Here is a 21,704-nt window from a genome sequence, read left to right as displayed (position 1 = left end):
AACACAAGAAAAGGTAATCAATTTGGGTTGCCGTTTTATAGCGTTAATGCCGCGAAAATTGAACACATGTGTCATTGAAAACCCGAAGCTGGGTGCTACTGTAAATCATTATTGAATCTTTACATTCATTTGAATCAAAATGGGCTCTCCATTTATCTGTTCATCTCAAAATTTACGCAATACAGCACACAAAAGTCATTGATCATAAGTCATAGTTCTGGCCCCTGGCTGAGCATGATTGACGTCATCATGTCTATTAAATGCTCAGATTTCAAGTAAATCAAAAGGAAAATAAAGTAAGCGGAGTACTTAAGAGTTGTTGACGATCTCAAAGATAACAGTTCCCTAACAAGCATTTTTCATATCTGAAATAGAGCTCTGAATTTAAACCCTAAATTTCCCAGTTTTGATCAGGATAATCATAACATAGTTATGAACCAATAAAAATCTTAAACGGGGTATCTGATAAGATCACAAATATATACGTCATCATGCCTATTAAATGCTCAGACTTAATTTCTGACTGTCAGCCAATTGGCCAGACTTATTTGCCGACTGCCTGTGAATTGGACAGTTTTTTTTGCCGACTGTTGCTCAACTGAGTTAAACTATAAGAGCACTGTTGCAGCGCAAGTAAAACATCCGATACCAGCACATTTCTTCAAATAAGAAAACCAGGGAAGAAACAAAAGAACATGACAAAACTAAACAAAACACAGAGAGTATAATGTCCGAACCTTCTTTGCTTATCTGGAGATCATTTGAATTGCGGCTCCTTGAAATGCGGCTCCTTGAATTGCGGCTCCTTGAATTGCGGCTCCTTGAATTGCGGCTCCTTGAATTGCGGCTCCTCCGACCTCCGTCTCCGACCTCTAAACTCTTCTCCCGACATCAATGTCCATCAGGATGGCTGGTGTGAATAATGTTCATGTAGGTCCATCAACGTGAACGGAAGGTCGCAGAGATTGATAGACTTGTGTCGACATCCAGAGAATAACTTCCGAGATGCACTTCATGATCGAATTGTACGTTGTTTCGAGGAATAGAAAATAAAATACGTTGGCAACAATATATCTGAAATAAAAAAAGGAAGGCAGAAACCAAAGTCCAAACGGATCATAGAATGACATTGAATGAATAATAGATGAATGATAGAACATAAATGGTTTAGTTAAAGGCGATTTGGGGACAAACAAAACCCAGCAGAGCAAAGAAGTGAATTCGCTTCTCTTCTCTCTTCAAACGACCAATATTAGAATTGATTCAAAAACGACCAATATTAGAATTGACTCACAAACGACCAAGATTAGAATTGAATTACAAACAACAACCAATATTGGAATATTAGCATTGAGAGAACTCCTGGAGGACCGAATAAATCATACAAGCCATATGTCGGTACCCTTTGCCAAACTTAACAAAATGAAACTTAGAAACGCCACTAAAGTCCTCGCGGCGGACAACCTTAGTACTTTTCAATTGATAACCAAGATTATTCCGGAGAAACATATTGTTCTTGGAAACAAGCTCCCGGGGCAGATCTTTTCGTCTCATGTTTCCTGCGAATTTCACAACAGTTGGCGCAACAGAATCGCAAAATTCCTTAAACTTTGCACAAATAAATTGAATTGGCATAGTTTTTGCGTCGTTATCACCGACGATCACGAACACATGGGTAAAACACTTGGCCTTTTCTACAAGACCCATCAGGTCTTCACAACGACGACCTCCTTTTGCATCGTATGAAGGACTAAAACAATTTAATCACTAAAAAAAATTGAAAATCGAAAAAAATTTCTGACAATGAAATTACCGATAAAAATTTCAGAAGCTTGTCCTGTTCTAGGAACCCCTGTGCGTCTCTCAGGTTTGAGTCACCGATAACCAGGAACCGCATCTGCAAAATTGGCAAAAGTAGAGGTTATTAATTGAAATGCTTACGCAGAACAAGTTCAGCAACTTGATGCGTTGTGAGGCAAAATTGAATATTGGCAAAAAGAGAGGCTATTGTTTGAAATGCTTACGCAGAACAAGTTCAGCACTTTGATGCGTTGTGAGGCAAAAATGGCCAAAAGAGAGGCTTTTGATTGAAATGTTTACGCAGAACAAGTTCAGCAACTTGATGCGTTGTAAGGCAAAATTGGCAAAAGTAGAGGTTATTAATTGAATTTTTACGCAGGACAAGTTCAGCAACTTGATGCGTTGTAAGACAAAACTGGTAAAAGTAGAGGCTATTAATTGAAATGCTTACACAGAACAAGTTCAGCAGCTTGATACGTTGTGAGGCAGAATTGGGAAATGTAGAGGCTTTTAATTGAAATGCTTACGCAGAACAAGTTCAGCAACTTGATGCGTTGTGAGGCAAAATTGGCAAATATAGAGGTTATTAATTGAATTTTTACGCAGAACAAGTTCAGCAACTTGATGCGTTGTGAGGCAAAATTGGCAAAAAGAGAGGCTATTGGTTGAAATGCTTACGCAGAACAAGTTCAGCAACTTGATCCGTTGTGAGGCTAAAATGGCAAAAATAGAGGGTATTGATCGAAAAGCTTACGCAGAACAAGTTCAGCAACTTGATGCGTTGTGAGGCAAAATTGGCAAAAGTAGAGGTTATTAATTGAATTTTTACGCAGAACAAGTTCAGCAACTTGATGCGTTGTGAGGCAAAAATGGCAAAACGAGAGGCTATTAATTGAAATGCTTACACAGAACAAGTTCAGCAGCTTGATACGTTGTGAGGCAGAATTGGGAAATGTAGAGGCTTTTAATTGAAATGCTTACGCAGAACAAGTTCAGCAACTTGATGCGTTGTGAGGCAAAATTGGCAAATATAGAGGTTATTAATTGAATTTTTACGCAGAACAAGTTCAGCAACTTGATGCGTTGTGAGGCAAAATTGGCAAAAAGAGAGGCTATTGGTTGAAATGCTTACGCAGAACAAGTTCAGCAACTTGATCCGTTGTGAGGCTAAAATGGCAAAAATAGAGGGTATTGATCGAAAAGCTTACGCAGAACAAGTTCAGCAACTTGATGCGTTGTGAGGCAAAATTGGCAAAAGTAGAGGTTATTAATTGAATTTTTACGCAGAACAAGTTCAGCAACTTGATGCGTTGTGAGGCAAAAATGGCAAAACGAGAGGCTATTAATTGAAATGCTTAAGCAGAACAAGTTCAGCAACTTGATGCGTTGTGAGGCAAAAATGGCAAAAAGAGAGGCTTTTGATTGAAATGTTTACGCAGAACAAGTTCAGCAACTTGATGCGTTGTGAGGCAAAATTGGCAAAAGTAGAGGTTATTAATTGAACTTTTACGCAGGACAAGTTCAGCAACTTGATGCGTTGTAAGACAAAACTGGTAAAAGTAGAGGCTATTAATTGAAATGCTTACACAGAACAAGTTCAGCAGCTTGATACGTTGTGAGGCAGAATTGGGAAATGTAGAGGCTTTTAATTGAAATGCTTACGCAGAACAAGTTCAGCAACTTGATGCGTTGTGTGGCAAAATTGGCAAAAATAGAGGTTATTAATTGAATTTTTACGCAGAACAAGTTCAGCAACTTGATGCGTTGTGAGGCAAAATTGGCCAAAAGAGAGGCTATTGGTTGAAATGCTTACGCAGAACAAGTTCAGCAACTTGATCCGTTGTGAGGCTAAAATGGCAAAAATAGAGGGTATTGATCGAAAAGCTTACGCAGAACAAGTTCAGCAACTTGATGCGTTGTGAGGCAAAATTGGCAAAAGTAGAGGTTATCAATTGAATTTTTACGCAGAACAAGTTCAGCAACTTGATGCGTTGTGAGGCAAAAATGGCAAAAAGAGAGGCTATTGGTTGAAATGCTTACGCAGAACAAGTTCAGCAACTTGATGCGTTGTGAGGCAAAAACGGCAAAACGAGAGGCTATTAATTGAAATGCTTAAGCAGAACAAGTTCAGCAACTTGATGGGTTGTGAGGCAAAATTGGCAAAAGTAGAGGTTTATAATTGAATTTTTACGCAGAACAAGTTCAGCAACTTGATGCGTTGTGAGGCAAAATCGGCAAAAAGAGGCTATTAATTGAAATGCTTACGCAGAACAAGTTCAGAAACTTGATGCGTTGTGAGGCAAAAATGGCAAAACGAGAGGCTATTAATTGAAATGCTTACGCAGAACAAGTTCAGCAACCTGATGCGTTGTGAGGCAAAATTGGCAAAAGTAGACGTTATTAATTGAATTTTTACGCAGAACAAGTTCAGCAACTTGATGCGTTGTGAGGCAAAATTGGCAAAAAGAGGCTATTAATTGAAATGCTTACGCAGAACAAAATCAGCAACTTGATGCGTTGTGAGGCAAAAATGGCAAAACGAGAGGCTATTAATAGAAATGCTTACGCAGAACAAGTTCAGCAACTTGATGCGTTGTGAGGCAAAAATGGCAAAAACAGAGGCTATTGATTGAAATGATTACGCAGAACAAGTTCAGCAATTTGATGCGTTGTGAGGCAAAATTGGCAAAAGTAGAGGTTATTAATTGAATTTTTACGCAGAACAAGTTCAGCAACTTGATGCGTTGTGAGGCAAAATTGGCAAAAGTAGAGGTTGTTAATTGAATTTTTACACAGAACACGTTCAGCAACTTGATCCGTTGTGAGGCAAAATTGGCAAAAAGAGAGGCTATTGGATGAAATGCTTACGCAGAACAAGTTCAGCAACTTGATGCGTTGTGAGGCAAAATTGGCAAAAGTAAAGGTTAATAATTGAATTTTTACGCAAAACAAGTTCAGCAACTTGATGCGTTGTGAGGCAAAATTGGCAAAAAGAGAGGCTTTTGATTGAAATGTTTACGCAGAACAAGTTCAGCAACTTGATGCGTTGTGAGGCAAAATTGGCAAAAGTACAGGTTATTAATTGAATTTTTACGCAGAACAAGTTCAGCAACTTGATGCGTTGTGAGGCAAAATTGGCAAAAAGAGAGGCTATTGATTGAAATGTTTACGCAGAACACGTTCAACAACTTGATCCGTTGTGAGGAAAAATTGGCAAAAAGAGAGGCTATTGGATGAAATGCTTACGCAGAACAAGTTCAGCAACTTGATGCGTTGTGAGGCAAAATTGGCAAAAGTAGAGGTTATTAATTGAATTTTTACGCAGAAGAAGTTCAGCAACTTGATGCGTTGTGAGGCAAAATTGGCAAAAAGAGAGGCTATTGGTTGAAATGCTTACGCAGAACAAGTTCAGCAATTTGATGCGTTGTGAGGCAAAAATGGCAAAAAGAGAGGCTATTGACTGAAATGTTAACGCAGAACAAGTTCAGAAACTTGATGAGTTGTGAGGCAAAATTGGCAAAAGTAGAGGTTATTAATTGAATTTTTGCGCAGGACAAGTTCAGCAACTTGATGCGTTGTGAGGCAAAATTCGCAAAAAGAGGCTATTAATTGAAATGCTTACGCAGAACAAGTTCAGCAACTTGATGCGTTGTGAGGCAAAAATGGCAAAAAGAGAGGCTATTGATTGAAATGTTTACGCAGAACAAGTTCAGCAACTTGATGCGTTGTGAGGCAAAATTGCCAAAAGTAGAGGTTATTAATTGATTTTTTACGCAGAACAAGTTCAGCAACTTGATGCGTTGTGAGGCAAATTTGGCAAAAAGAGAGGCTATTGGATGAAATGCTTACGCAAAACAAGTTCAGCAACTTGATGCGTTGTGAGGCAAAATTGGCAAAAGTAGAGGTTATTAATTGAATTTTTACGCAGAACAAGTTCAGCAACTTGATGCGTTGTGAGAGGCAAAATTGGCAAAAAGAGAGGCTATTGATTGAAATGTTTACGCAGAACAAGTTCAGCAACTTGATGCGTTGTGAGGCAAATTTGGCAAAAGTAGAGGTTATTAATTGAATTTTTACGCAGAACAAGTTCAGCAACTTGATGCGTTGTGAGTCAAAATTGGCAAAAGTAGAGGTTATTAATCGAATTTTTACGCAGAACAAGTTCAGCAACTTGATGCGTTGTTAGGCAAAAATGGCAAAAGTAGAGGTTATTAATTGAATTTTTACGCAGAACAAGTTCAGCAACTTGATGCGTTGTGAGGCAAAAATGGCAAAAAGAGAGGCTATTGATTGAAATGTTTACGCAGAACAAGTTCAGCAACTTGATGCGTTGTGAGGCAAAAATGGCAAAAAGAGAGGCTATTAATTGAAATGCTTACGCAGAAGAAGTTCAGCAACTTGATGCGTTGTGAGGCAAATTTGGCAAAAAGAGAGGCTATTGGATGAAATGCTTACGCAGAACAAGTTCAGCAACTTGATGCGTTGTGAGGCAAAAATGGCAAAAGTAGAGGTTATTAATTAAATTTTTACGCAGAACAAGTTCAGCAACTTGATGCGTTGTGAGGCAAAATTGGCAAAAAGAGAGGCTATTGGTTGAAATGCTTACGCAGAACAAGTTCAGCAACTTGATGCGTTGTGAGGCAAAAATGGCAAAAAGAGAGGCTATTGATTGAAATGTTTACGCAGAACAAGTTCAGCAACTTGAAGCGTTGTGAGGCAAAAATGGCAAAAAGAGAGGCTATTAATTGAAATGCTTACGCAGAAGAAGTTCAGCAACTTGATGCGTTGTGAGGCAAAATTGACAAAAGTAGAGGTTATTAATTGAATTTTTACGCAGAACAAGTTCAGCAACTTGATGCGTTGTGAGGAAAAATTGGCAAAAGTAGAGGTTATTAATTGAATTTTTGCGCAGGACAAGTTCAACAACTTGATAGGTTGTAAGACAAAATTGGCAAAAGTAGAGGCAATTAATTGAAATTCTTACGCAGAACAAGTTCAGCAACTTGATGCGTTGTGAGGCAAGATTGGCAAAAGTAGAGGTTATTAATTGAATTTTTACGCAGAACAAGTTCAGCAACTTGATGCGTTGTGAGGCAAAATTGGCAGAAAGAGAGGCTATTGGTTGAAATGCTTACGCAGAACAAGTTCAGCAACTTGATGCATTGTGAGGCAAAATTGGCAAAAGTAGAGGTTATTATTTGAATTTTTACGCAGAACAAGTTCCGCAACTTGATGCATTGTGAGGCAAAATTGGCAAAAGTAGAGGTTATTAATTGAATTTTTACGCAGAACAAGTTCAGCAACTTGATGCGTTGTGAGGCAAAATTGGCAAAAGTAGAGGTTATTAATTGAATTTTTGCGCAGGACAAGTTCAACAACTGGATAGGTTGTAAGACAAAATTGGCAAAAGTAGAGGCTATTAATTGAAATTCTTACGCACAACAAGTTCAGCAACTTGATGCGTTGTGAGGCAAAATTGGCAAAAGTAGAGGTTATTAATTAAATTTTTACGCAGAACAAGTTCAGCAACTTGATGCGTTGTGAGGCAAAATTGGCAAAAAGAGAGGCTATCGGTTGAAATGCTTACGCAGAACAAGTTCAGCAACTTGATGCGTTGTGAGGCAAAAATGGCAAAAAGAGAGGCTATTGATTGAAATGTTTACGCAGAACAAGTTCAGCAACTTGATGCGTTGTGAGGCAAAATTGGCAAAAGTAGAGGTTATTAATTGAATTTTTACGCAGGACAAGTTCAGCAACTTGATGCGTTGTAAGAAAAAATTGGCAAAAGTAGAGGCTATTAATTGAAATTCTTACGCAGAACAAGTTCAGCAACTTGATGCGTTGTGAGGCATAAATGGCAAAAAAAAAGAGGCTATTAATTGAAATGCTTACGCAGAACAAGTTCAGCAACTTGATGCGTTGTGAGGCAAAATTGACAAAAGTAGAGGTTATTAATTGAATTTTTACGCAGAACAAGTTCAGCAACTTGATGCGTTGTGAGGCAAAATTGGCAAAAAGAGAAGCTATTGGTTGAAATGCTTACGCAGAACAAGTTCAGCATTTTGATGCGTTGTGAGGCAGAATTGGCAAAAGTAGAGGTTATTAATTGAATTTTTACGCAGAACAAGTTCAGCAACTTGATGCGTTGTGAGGCAAAATTGGCAAAAAGAGAGGCTATTGGTTGAAATGCTTACGCAGAACAAGTTCAGCAACTTGATGCGTTGTGAGGCAAAAATGGCAAAAAGAGAGGCTATTGACTGAAATGTTTACGCAGAACAAGTTCAGAAACTTGATGAGTTGTGAGGCAAAATTGGCAAAAGTAGAGGTTATTAATTGAATTTTTGCGCAGGACAAGTTCAGCAACTTGATGCGTTGTGAGGCAAAATTCGCAAAAAGAGGCTATTAATTGAAATGCTTACGCAGAACAAGTTCAGCAACTTGATGCGTTGTGAGGCAAAAATGGCAAAAAGAGAGGCTATTGATTGAAATGTTTACGCAGAACAAGTTCAGCAACTTGATGCGTTGTGAGGCAAAATTGGCAAAAATAGAGGTTATTAATTGATTTTTTACGCAGAACAAGTTCAGCAACTTGATGCGTTGTGAGGCAAATTTGGCAAAAAGAGAGGCTATTGGATGAAATGCTTACGCAGAACAAGTTCAGCAACTTGATGCGTTGTGAGGCAAAATTGGCAAAAGTAGAGGTTATTAATTGAATTTTTACGCAGAACAAGTTCAGCAACTTGATGCGTTGTGAGGCAAAATTGGCAAAAAGAGAGGCTATTGATTGAAATGTTTACGCAGAACAAGTTCAGCAACTTGATGCGTTGTGAGGCAAAATTGGCAAAAGTAGAGGTTATTAATTGAATTTTTACGCAGAACAAGTTCAGCAACTTGATGCGTTGTGAGTCAAAATTGGCAAAAGTAGAGGTTATTAATCGAATTTTTACGCAGAACAAGTTCAGCAACTTGATGCGTTGTTAGGCAAAAATGGCAAAAGTAGAGGTTATTAATTGAATTTTTACGCAGAACAAGTTCAGCAACTTGATGCGTTGTGAGGCAAAAATGGCAAAAAGAGAGGCTATTGATTGAAATGTTTACGCAGAACAAGTTCAGCAACTTGATGCGTTGTGAGGCAAAAATGGCAAAAAGAGAGGCTATTAATTGAAATGCTTACGCAGAAGAAGTTCAGCAACTTGATGCGTTGTGAGGCAAATTTGGCAAAAAGAGAGGCTATTGGATGAAATGCTTACGCAGAACAAGTTAAGTTCAGCAACTTGATGCGTTGTGAGGCAAAAATGGCAAAAGTAGAGGTTATTAATTAAATTTTTACGCAGAACAAGTTCAGCAACTTGATGCGTTGTGAGGCAAAATTGGCAAAAAGAGAGGCTATTGGTTGAAATGTTTACGCAGAACAAGTTCAGCAACTTGAAGCGTTGTGAGGCAAAAATGGCAAAAAGAGAGGCTAATAATTGAAATGCTTACGCAGAAGAAGTTCAGCAACTTGATGCGTTGTGAGGCAAAATTGACAAAAGTAGAGGTTATTAATTGAATTTTTACGCAGAACAAGTTCAGCAACTTGATGCGTTGTGAGGCAAAATTGGCAAAAGTAGAGGTTATTAATTGAATTTTTGCGCAGGACAAGTTCAACAACTTGATAGGTTGTAAGACAAAATTGGCAAAAGTAGAGGCTATTAATTGAAATTCTTACGCAGAACAAGTTCAGCAACTTGATGCGTTGTGAGGCAAAATTGGCAAAAGTAGAGGTTATTAATTGAATTTTTACGCAGAACAAGTTCAGCAACTTGATGCGTTGTGAGGCAAAATTGGCAGAAAGAGAGGCTATTGGTTGAAATGCTTACGCAGAACAAGTTCAGCAACTTGATGCATTGTGAGGCAAAATTGGCAAAAGTAGAGGTTATTATTTGAATTTTTACGCAGAACAAGTTCCGCAACTTGATGCATTGTGAGGCAAAATTGGCAAAAGTAGAGGTTATTAATTGAATTTTTACGCAGAACAAGTTCAGCAACTTGATGCGTTGTGAGGCAAAATTGGCAAAAGTAGAGGCTATTAATTGAATTTTTGCGCAGGACAAGTTCAACAACTTGATAGGTTGTAAGACAAAATTGGCAAAAGTAGAGGCTATTAATTGAAATTCTTACGCAGAACAAGTTCAGCAACTTGATGCGTTGTGAGGCAAAATTGGCAAAAGTAGAGGTTATTAATTAAATTTTTACGCAGAACAAGTTCAGCAACTTGATGCGTTGTGAGGCAAAATTGGCAAAAAGAGAGGCTATCGGTTGAAATGCTTACGCAGAACAAGTTCAGCAACTTGATGCGTTGTGAGGCAAAAATGGCAAAAAGAGAGGCTATTGATTGAAATGTTTACGCAGAACAAGTTCAGCAACTTGATGCGTTGTGAGGCAAAATTGGCAAAAGTAGAGGTTATTAATTGAATTTTTACGCAGGACAAGTTCAGCAACTTGATGCGTTGTAAGAAAAAATTGGCAAAAGTAGAGGCTATTAATTGAAATTCTTACGCAGAACAAGTTCAGCAACTTGATGCGTTGTGAGGCAAAATTGGCAAAAGTAGAGGTTATTAATTGAATTTTTACGCAGAACAAGTTCAACAACTTGATGCGTTGTGAGGCAATATTGGCAAAAAGAGAAGCTATTGGTTGAAATGCTTACGCAGAACAAGTTCAGCAACTTGATGCGTTGTGAGGCAAAAATGGCAAAAAAAGAGGCTATTAATTGAAATGCTTACGCAGAACAAGTTCAGCAACTTGATGCGTTGTGAGGCAAAATTGACAAAAGTAGAGGTTATTAATTGAATTTTTACGCAGAACAAGTTCAGCAACTTGATGCGTTGTGAGGCAAAATTGGCAAAAAGAGAAGCTATTGGTTGAAATGCTTACGCAGAACAAGTTCAGCATTTTGATGCGTTGTGAGGCAGAATTGGCAAAAGTAGAGGTTATCAATTGAATTTTTACGCAGAACAAGTTCATCAACTTGATGCGTTGTGAGGAAAAATTGGCAAAAGTAGAGGTTATTAATTGAATTTTTACGCAGAACAAGTTCAGCAACTTGATGCGTTGTGGGGCAAAATTGGCAAAAGTAGAGGTTATTAATTGAATTTTTACGCAGAACAAGTTCAGCAACTTGATGCGTTGTGAGGCAAAAATGGCAAAAAGAGAGGCTATTAATTGAAATGCTTACGCAGAACAAGTTCAGCAACTTGATGCGTTGTGAGACAAAATTGACAAAAGTAGAGGTTATTAATTGAATTTTTACGCAGAACAAGTTCAGCAACTTGATGCGTTGTGAGGCAAAATTGGCAAAAAGTGAGGCTATTGGTTGAAATGCTTACGCAGAACAAGTTCAGCAACTTGATGCGTTGTGAGGCAAAATTGGCAAAAAGAGAGGCTATTGGTTGAAATGCTTACGCAGAACAAGTTCAGCAACTTGATGCGTTGTGAGGCAAAAATGGCAAAAAGAGAGGCTATTAATTGAAATGCTTACGCAGAACAAGTTCAGCAACTTGATGCGTTGTGAGGCAAAATTGACAAAAGTAGAGGTTATTAATTGAATTTTTACGCAGAACAAGTTCAGCAACTTGATGCGTTGTGAGGCAAAATCGGCAAAAAGTGAGGCTATTGGTTGAAATGCTTACGCAGAACAAGTTCAGCAACTTGATGCGTTGTGAGGCAAAATTGGCAAAAGCAGAGGTTATTAATTGAATTTTTACGCAGTACAAGTTCAGCAACTTGATGCGTTGTGAGGCAAAATTGACAAAAGTAGAGGTTATTAATTGAATTTTTACGCAGAAAAAGTTCAGCAACTTGATGCGTTGTGAGGCAAAAATGGCAAAAAGAGAGGCTATTAATTGAAATGCTTACGCAGAACAAGTTCAGCAACTTGATGCGTTGTGAGGCAAAATTGGCAAAAGAGAGGCTATTGGTTGAAATGCTTACGCAGAACAAGTTCAGCAACTTGATGCGTTGTGAGGCAAAATTGGCAAAAGAGAAGCTATTGGTTGAAATGCTTACGCAGAACAAGTTCAGCAACTTGATTCGTTGTGAGGCAAAATTGGCAAAAGTAGAGGTTATTAATTGAATTTTTACGCAGAACAAGTTCAGCAACTTGATGCGTTGTGAGGCAAAATTGTCAAAAAGAGAGGCTATTAATTGAAAGGCTTACAAAGAACAAGTTCAGCAACTTGATGCGTTGTGAGGCAAAATTGGCAAAAGAGAGGCTATTGGTTGAAATGCTTACGCAGAACAAGTTCAGCAACTTGATTCGTTGTGAGGCAAAATTGGCAAAAGTAGAGGTTATTAATTGAATTTTTACGCAGAACAAGTTCAGCAACTTGATGCGTTGTGAGGCGAAATTGGCAAAAGTAGAGGTTATTAATTGAATTTTTACGCAGAACAAGTTCAGCAACTTGATGCGTTGTGAGGCAAAAATGGCAAAAAGAGAGGCTATTGTTTGAAATGCTTACGCAGAACAAGTTCAGCAACTTGATGCGTTGTGAGGCAAAAATGGGAAAAGTAGAGGTTATTAATTGAATTTTTACGCAGAACAAGTTCAGCACGTTGTGAGTCAAAATTGGCAAAAAAAGAGGCTTTTGGTTGAAATGCTTACGCAGAACAAGTTCAGCAAATTGATGCGTTGTGAGGCAAAATGGCAAAAAGAGAGGCTATTGATTGAAATGCTTACGCAGAACAAGTTCAGCAAATTGATGCGTTGTGAGGCAAAATTGGCAAAAGTAGAGGTTATTAATTGAATTTTTACGCAGAACAAGTTCAGCAACTTCATGCGTTGTGAGGAAAAATTGGCAAAAAGAGAGGCTATTGTTTGAAATGCTTACGCAGAACAAATTCAGCAACTTGATGCGTTGTGAGGCAAAAATGGCAAAAAGAGAGGCTATTGATTGAAATGCTTACGCAGAACAAGGTCAGCAACTTGATGCGTTGTGAGGCAAAATTGGCAAAAGAGAGGCTATTGGTTGAAATGCTTACGCAGAACAAGTTCAGCAACTTGATTCGTTGTAAGGCAAAATTAGCAAAAGTAGAGGTTATTAATTGAATTTTTATGCAGAACAAGTTCAGCAACTTGATGCGTTGTGAGGCAAAATTGGCAAAAAGAGAGGCTATTGGTTGAAATGCTTACGCAGAACAAGTTCAGCAACTTGATGCGTTGTGAGGCAAAATTGGCAAAAGTAGAGGTTATTAATTGAATTTTTACGCAGAACAAGTTCAGCAACTTGATGCGTTGTGAGGCAAAATTGGCAAAAAGAGAGGCTATTGGTTGAAATGCTTACGCAGAACAAGTTCAGCTACTTGATGCGTTGTGAGGCAAAAATGGGAAAAGTAGAGGTTGTTAATTGAATTTTTACGCAGAACAAGTTCAGCAACTTGATGCGTTGTGAGGCAAAATTGGCAAAAAGAGAGGTTATTGGTTGAAATGCTTACGCAGAACAAGTTCAGCAACTTGATGCGTTGTGAAGCAAAAATGCAAAAAGAGAGGCTATTGATTGAAATGCTTACGCAGAACAAGTTCAGAAACTTGATGCGTTGTGAGGCAAAATTGGCAAAAGTAGAGGTTATTAATTGAATTTTTACGCAGAACAAGTTCAGAAACTTGATGCGTTGTGAGGCAAAATTGGCAAAAAGAGAGGCTTTTTGTTGAAATGCTTAGGCAGAACAAGTTCAGCAACTTGATTTGTTGTGAGGCAAAAATGGCAAAAGTAGAGGTTATTAATTGAATTTTTACGCAGAACAAGTTCAGCAACTTGATGCGTTGTGAGGCAAAAATGGCAAAAAGAGAGGCTATTGATTGAAATGCTTACGCAGAACAAGTTCAGCAACTTGATGCGTTGTGAGGCAAAATTGGCAAAAAGAGAGGCCATTGGTTGAAATGCTTACGCAGAACAAGTTCAGCAACTTGATGCGTTGTGAGGCAAAAATGGCAAAAAGAGAAGCTATTGATTGAAATGCTTACGCAGAACAATTTTAGCAACTTGATGCGTTGTGAGGCAAAATTGGCAAAAGAGAGGCTATTGGTTGAAATGCTTACGCAGAACGAGTTCAACAACTTGATTCGTTGTGAGGCAAAATTGGCAAAAGTAGAGGTTATTAATTGAATTTTTACGCAGAACAAGTTCAGCAACTTGATGCGTTGTGAGGCAAAATTGGCAAAAGTAGAGGTTATTAATTGAATTTTTACGCAGAACAAGTTCAGCAACTTGATGCGTTGTGAGGCAAAATTGGCAAAAAGAGAGGCTATTGGTTGAAATGCTTACGCAGAACAAGTTCAGCAACTTGATGCGTTGTGAGGCAAAATTGGCAAAAGTAGAGGTTATTAATTGAATTTTTACGCAGAACAAGTTCAGCAACTTGATGCGTTGTGAGGCAAAATTTGCAAAAAGAGAGGCTATTGGTTGAAATGCTTACGCAGAACAAGTTCAGCTACTTGATGCGTTGTGAGGCAAAAATGGGAAAAGTAGAGGTTATTAATTGAATTTTTACGCAGAACAAGTTCAGCAATTTGATGCGTTGTGAGGCAAAATTGGCAAAAAGAGAGGTTATTGGTTGAAATGCTTACGCAGAACAAGTTCAGCAACTTGATGCGTTGTGAGGCAAAACTGGCAAAAAGAGGTTATTAATTGAATTTTTACGCAGAACAAATTCAGCAACTTGGTGCGTTGTGAGGCAAAATTGGCAAAAAGAGAGGCTATTTGTTGAAATGCTTACGCAGAACAAGTTCAGCAACTTGATGCGTTGTGAGGCAAAAATGGCAAAAAGAGAGGCTATTGATTGAAATGCTTACGCAGAACAAGTTCAGCAACTTGATGCGTTGTAAGACAAAATTGGCAAAAGTAGAGGCTATTAATTGAAATTCTTACGCAGAAGAAGTTCAGCAACTTGATGCGTTGTGAGGCAAAATTGACAAAAAGAGAGGCTATTGGTTGAAATGCTTACGCAGAACAAGTTCAGCAACTTGATGCGTTGTGAGGCAAAAATGGCAAAAAGAGAGGCTATTGATTGAAATGCTTACGCAGAACAAGTTCAGCAACTTGATGCGTTGTGAGGCAAAATTGGCAAAAGTAGAGGTTATTAATTGAATTTTTACGAAGAACAAGTTCAACAACTTGATGTGTTGTGAGGCAAAATTGGCAAAAAGAGAGGCTATTGGTTGAAATGCTTACGCAGAACAAGTTCAGCAACTTGATGCGTTGTGAGGCAAAAATGGCAAAAAGAGAGGCTATTAATTGAAATGCTTACGCAGAAGAAGTTCAGCAACTTGATGCGTTGTGAGGCAAATTTGGCAAAAAGAGAGGCTATTGGTTGAAATGCTTACGCAGAACAAGTTCAGCAACTTGATGCGTTGTGAGGCAAAATTGGCAAAAGTAGAGGTTATTAATTGAACTTTTACGCAGAACAAGTTCAGCAACTTGATGCGTCGTGAGGAAAAATTGGCAAAAGTAGAGGTTATTAATTGAATTTTTACGCAGAACAATTTCAGCAACTTGATGCGTTCTGGTGCAAAATTGGCAAAAGTAGAGGTTATTAATTGAATTTTTACGCAGAACAAGTTCAGCAACTTGATGCGTTGTGCGGCAAAAATGGCAAAAAGAGAGGCTATTAATTGAAATGCTTACGCAGAACAAGTTCAGCAACTTGATGCGTTGTGAGGCAAAATTGGCAAAAGTAGAGGTTATTAATTGAATTTTTACGCAGGACAAGTTCAGCAACTTGATGCGTTGTAAGACAAAGTTGGCAAAAGTAGAGTCTATTATTTGAATTTCTTACGCAGAAAAAGTTCAGCAACTTGATGCGTTGTGAGGCAAAATTGGCAAAAGTAGAGGTTATTAATTGAATTTTTACGCAGAACAAGTTCAACAACTTGATGCGTTGTGAGGCAAAAATGGCAAAAAGAGAGGCTATTGGTTGAAATGCTTACGCAGAACAAGTTCAACAACTTGATGCGTTGTGAGGCAAAAACGGCAAAAAGAGAGGCTATTAATTGAAATGCTTAGGCAGAACAAGTTCAGCAACTTGATGCGTTGTGAGGCAAAATTGACAAAAGTAGAGGTTATTAATTGAATTTTTACGCAGAACAAGTTCAGCAACTTGATGCGTTGTGAGGCAAAATTGGCAAAAAAAGAGGCTATTGGTTGAAATGCTTACGCAGAACAAGTCCAGCAACTTGATGCGTTGTGAGGCAAAATTGGCAAAAGTAGAGGTTATTAATTGAATTTTTACGCACAACAAGTTCAGCAACTTGATGCGTTGTGAGGCAAAATTGGCAAAAGTAGAGGTTATTAATTGAATTTTTACGCAGAACAAGTTCAGCAACTTGATGCGTTGTGAGGCAAAATTGGCAAAAGTAGAGGTTATTAATTGAATTTTTACGCAGAACAAGTTCAGCAACTTTATGCGTTGTGAGGCAAAAATGGCAAAAAGAGAGGCTATTAATTGAAATGCTTACGCAGAACAAGTTCAGCAACTTGATGCGTTGTGAGGCAAAAATGGCAAAAAGAGAGGCTATTAATTGAAATGCTTACGCAGAACAAGTTCAGCAACTTGATGCGTTGTGAGGCAAAATTGGCAAAAGTAGAGGTTATTAATTGAATTTTTACGCAGGACAAGTTCAGCAACTTGATGCGTTGTAAGACAAAGTTGGCAAAAGTAGAGTCTATTATTTGAAATTCTTACGCAGAACAAGTTCAGCAACTTGATGCGTTGTGAGGCAAAATTGGCAAAAGTAGAGGTTATTAATTGAATTTTTACGCAGAACAAGTTCAACAACTTGATGCGTTGTGAGGCAAAAATGGCAAAAAGAGAGGCTATTGGTTGAAATGCTTACGCAGAACAAGTTCAACAACTTGATGCGTTGTGAGGCAAAAACGGCAAAAAGAGAGGCTATTAATTGAAATGCTTAGGCAGAACAAGTTCAGCAACTTGATGCGTTGTGAGGCAAATTTGACAAAAGTAGAGGTTATTAATTGAATTTTTACGCAGAACAAGTTCAGCAACTTGATGCGTTGTGAGGCAAAATTGGCAAAAAAAGAGGCTATTGGTTGAAATGCTTACGCAGAACAAGTCCAGCAACTTGATGCGTTGTGAGGCAAAATTGGCAAAAGTAGAGGTTATTAATTGAATTTTTACGCACAACAAGTTCAGCAACTTGATGCGTTGTGAGGCAAAATTGGCAAAAGTAGAGGTTATTAATTGAATTTTTACGCAGAACAAGTTCAGCAACTTGATGCGTTGTGAGGCAAAATTGGCAAAAGTAGAGGTTATTAATTGAATTTTTACGCAAAACAAGTTCAGCAACTTTATGCGTTGTGAGGCAAAAATGGCAAAAAGAGAGGCTATTAATTGAAATGCTTACACAGAACAAGTTCAGCAACTTGATGCGTTGTGAGGCAAAATTTGCAAAAGAGAGGCTATTGGTTGAAATACTTACGCAGAACAAGTTCAGCAACTTGATTCGTTGTGAGGCAAAATTGGCAAAAGTAGAGGTTATTAATTGAATTTTTACGCAGAACAAGTTCAACAACTTGATGCGTTGTGAGGCAAAATTGGCAAAAAGAGAGGCTATTGGTTGAAATGCTTACGCAGAACAAGTTCAGCAACTTGATGCGTTGTGAGGCAAAAATGGCAAAAAGAAAGGCTATTGATTGAAATGCTTACGCAGAACAAGTTCAGCAACTTGATGCGTTGTGAGGCAAAATTGACAAAAGTAGAGGTTATTAATTGAATTTTTACGCAGAACAAGTTCAGCAACATGATGCGTTGTGAGGCAAAATTGGCAAAAAGAGAGGCTATTGGTTGAAATGCTTACGCAGAACAAGTTCAGCAACTTGATGCGTTGTGAGGCAAAATTGGCAAAAAGACAGGCTATTGATTGAAATGCTTACGCAGAACAAGTTCAGCAACTTGATGCGTTGTGAGGCAAAATTGGCAAAAGTAGAGGTTATTAATTGAATTTTTACGCAGAACAAGTTCAGCAACTTGATGCGTTGTGAGGCAAAATTGGCAAAAAGAGAGGCTATTGGTTGAAATGCTTACGCAGAACAAGTTCAGCAACTTGATGCGTTGTGAGGCAAAAATGGCAAAAGTAGAGGTTATTAATTGAATTTTTACGCAGAACAAGTTCAGCAACTTGATGCGTTGTGAGGCAAAATTGGCAAAAAGAGAGGCTATTGGTTGAAATGCTTACAGAGAACAAGTTCAGCAACTTGATGCGTTGTGAGGCAAAAATGGCAAAAAGAGAGGCTATTGGTTGAAATGCTTACGCGGAACAAGTTCAGCAACTTGATGCGTTGTGAGGCAAAAATGGCAAAAGTAGAGGTTATTAATTGAATTTTTACGCAGAACAAGTTCAGCAACTTGATGCGTTGTGAGGCAAAATTGGCAAAAGTAGAGGTTATTAATTGAATTTTTACGCAGAACAAGTTCAGCAACTTTATGCGTTGTGAGGCAAAAATGGCAAAAAGAGAGGCTATTAATTGAAATGCTTACGCAGAACAAGTTCAGCAACTTGATGCGTTGTGAGGCAAAATTTGCAAAAGAGAGGCTATTGGTTGAAATACTTACGCAGAACAAGTTCAGCAACTTGATTCGTTGTGAGGCAAAATTGGCAAAAGTAGAGGTTATTAATTGAATTTTTACGCAGAACAAGTTCAACAACTTGATGCGTTGTGAGGCAAAATTGGCAAAAAGAGAGGCTATTGGTTGAAATGCTTACGCAGAACAAGTTCAGCAACTTGATGCGTTGTGAGGCAAAAATGGCAAAAAGAAAGGCTATTGATTGAAATGCTTACGCAGAACAAGTTCAGCAACTTGATGCGTTGTGAGGCAAAATTGACAAAAGTAGAGGTTATTAAATGAATTTTTACGCAGAACAAGTTCAGCAACATGATGCGTTGTGAGGCAAAATTGGCAAAAAGAGAGGCTATTGGTTGAAATGCTTACGCAGAACAAGTTCAGCAACTTGATGCGTTGTGAGGCAAAATTGGCAAAAAGACAGGCTATTGATTGAAATGCTTACGCAGAACAAGTTCAGCAACTTGATGCGTTGTGAGGCAAAATTGGCAAAAGTAGAGGTTATTAATTGAATTTTTACGCAGAACAAGTTCAGCAACTTGATGCGTTGTGAGGCAAAATTGGCAAAAAGAGAGGCTATTGGTTGAAATGCTTACGCAGAACAAGTTCAGCAACTTGATGCGTTGTGAGGCAAAAATGGCAAAAGTAGAGATTATTAATTGAATTTTTACGCAGAACAAGTTCAGCAACTTGATGCGTTGTGAGGCAAAATTGGCAAAAAGAGAGGCTATTGGTTGAAATGCTTACGCAGAACAAGTTCAGCAACTTGATGCGTTGTGAGGCAAAAATGGCAAAAAGAGAGGCTATTGGTTGAAATGCTTACGCGGAACAAGTTCAGCAACTTGATGCGTTGTGAGGCAAAAATGGCAAAAAGAAAGGCTATTGATTGAAATGCTTACGCAGAACAAGTTCAGCAACTTGATGCGTTGTGAGGCAAAATTGACAAAAGTAGAGGTTATTAATTGAATTTTTACGCAGAACAAGTTCAGCAACCTGATGCGTTGTGAGGCAAAATTGGCAAAAAGAGAGGCTATTGGTTGAAATGCTTACGCAGAACAAGTTCAGCAACTTGATGCGTTGTGAGGCAAAATTGGCAAAAAGACAGGCTATTGATTGAAATGCTTACGCAGAACAAGTTCAGCAACTTGATGCGTTGTGAGGCAAAATTGGCAAAAGTAGAGGTTATTAATTGAATTTTTACGCAGAACAAGTTCAGCAACTTGATGCGTTGTGAGGCAAAATTGGCAAAAAGAGAGGCTATTGGTTGAAATGCTTACGCAGAACAAGTTCAGCAACTTGATGCGTTGTGAGGCAAAAATGGCAAAAAGAGAGGCTATTGATTGAAATGCTTACGCAGAACAAGTTCAGCAACTTGATGCGCTGTGAGGCAAAATTGGAAAAAGAGAGGCTATTGGTTGAAATGCTTACGCAGAACAGGTTCAGCAACTTGATTCGTTGTGAGGCAAAATTGGCAAAAGTAGAGGTTATTAATTGATTTTTTACGCAGAACAAGTTCAGCAACTTGATGCGTTGTGAGGTAAAATTGGCAAAAAGAGAGGCTATTGGTTGAAATGCTTACGCAGAACAAGTTCAGCAACTGATGCGTTGTGAGGCAAAATTGGCAAAATTAGAGGTTATTAATTGAATTTTTACGCAGAACAAGTTCAGCAACTTGATGCGTTGTGAGGCAAAATTGGCGAAAAGAGAGGCTATTGGTTGAAATTCTTACGCAGAACAAGTTCAGCTACTTGATGCGTTGTGAGGCAAAAATTGGAAAAGTAGAGGTTATTAATTGAATTTTTACGCGGAACAAGTTCAGCAACTTGATGCGTTGTGAGGCAAAATTGGCAAAAAGAGAGGTTATTGGTTGAAATGCTTACGCAGAACAGGTTCAGCAACTTGATGCGTTGTGAGGCAAAAATGCAAAAAGAGAGGCTATTGATTGAAATGCTTACGCAGAACAAGTTTAGCAACTTGATGCGTTGTGAGGCAAAATTGGCAAAAGTAGAGGTTATTAATTGAATTTTTACGCAGAACAAGTTCAGCAACTTGATGCGTTGTGAGGCAAAATTGGCAAAAGTAGAGGTTATTAATTGAATTTTTACGCAGAACAAGTTCAGCAACTTGATGCGTTGTGAGGCAAAATTGGCAAAAGTAGAGGTTATTAATTGAATTTTTACGCAGAACAAGTTCAGCAACTTGATGCGTTGTGAGGCAAAATTGGCAAAAAGAGAGGCTATTGGTTGAAATGCTTACGCAGAACAAGTTCAACAACTTGATGCGTTGTGAGGCAAAAATGGCAAAAACAGAGGCTATTGATTGAAATGCTTACGCAGAACAAGTTCAGCAACTTGATGCGTTGTGAGGCAAAATTGGCAAAAGTAGAGGTTATTAATTGAATTTTTACGCAGAACAAGTTCAGCAACTTGATGCGTTGTGAGGCAAAATTGGCAAAAAGAGAGGCTATTGGTTGAAATGCTTACGCAGAACAAGTTCAGCAACTTGATGCGTTGTGAGGCAAAAATGGCAAAAAGAGAGGCTATTGATTGAAATGCTTACGCAGAACAAGATCGGCAACTTGATGCGTTGTGAGGCAAAATTGGAAAAAGAGAGGCTATTGGTTGAAATGCTTACGCAGAACAAGTTCAGCAACTTGATTCGTTGTGAGGCAAAATTGGCAAAAGTAGAGGTTATTAATTGAATTTTTACGCAGAACAAGTTCAGCAACTTGATGCGTTGTGAGGCAAAATTGGCAAAAAGAGAGGCTATTGGTTGAAATGCTTACGCAGAACAAGTTCAGCAACTTGATGCGTTGTGAGATAAAATGGCAAAAAGAGAGGCTATTGATTGAAATGCTTACGCAGAACAAGTTCAGCAACTTGATGCGTTGTGAGGCAAAATTGGCAAAAGTAGAGGTTATTAATTGAATTTTTACGCAGAACAAGTTCAGCAACTTGATGCGTTGTGAGGCAAAATTGGCAAAAGTAGAGGTTATTAATTGAATTTTTACGCAGAACAAGTTCAGCAACTTGATGCGTTGTGAGGCAAAATTGGCAAAAGTAGAGGTTATTAATTGAATTTTTACGCAGAACAAGTTCAGCAACTTGATGCGTTGTGAGGCAAAATTGGCAAAAAGAGAGGCTATTGGTTGAAATGCTTACGCAGAACAAGTTCAGCAACTTGATGCGTTGTGAGGCAAAAATGGCAAAAAGAGAGGCTATTGATTGAAATGCTTACGCAGAACAAGTTCAGCAACTTGATGCGTTGTGAGGCAAAATTGGAAAAAGAGA

This window comes from Convolutriloba macropyga, chromosome 12 (genome assembly GCF_964194025.1).
Source record: "Convolutriloba macropyga chromosome 12, txConMacr16.3, whole genome shotgun sequence".
Lineage (NCBI taxonomy): Eukaryota > Metazoa > Xenacoelomorpha > Acoela > Convolutidae > Convolutriloba > Convolutriloba macropyga.
The sequence above is the reverse complement of the archived record's forward strand: the minus strand, read 5'-3'. Positions refer to the sequence as shown.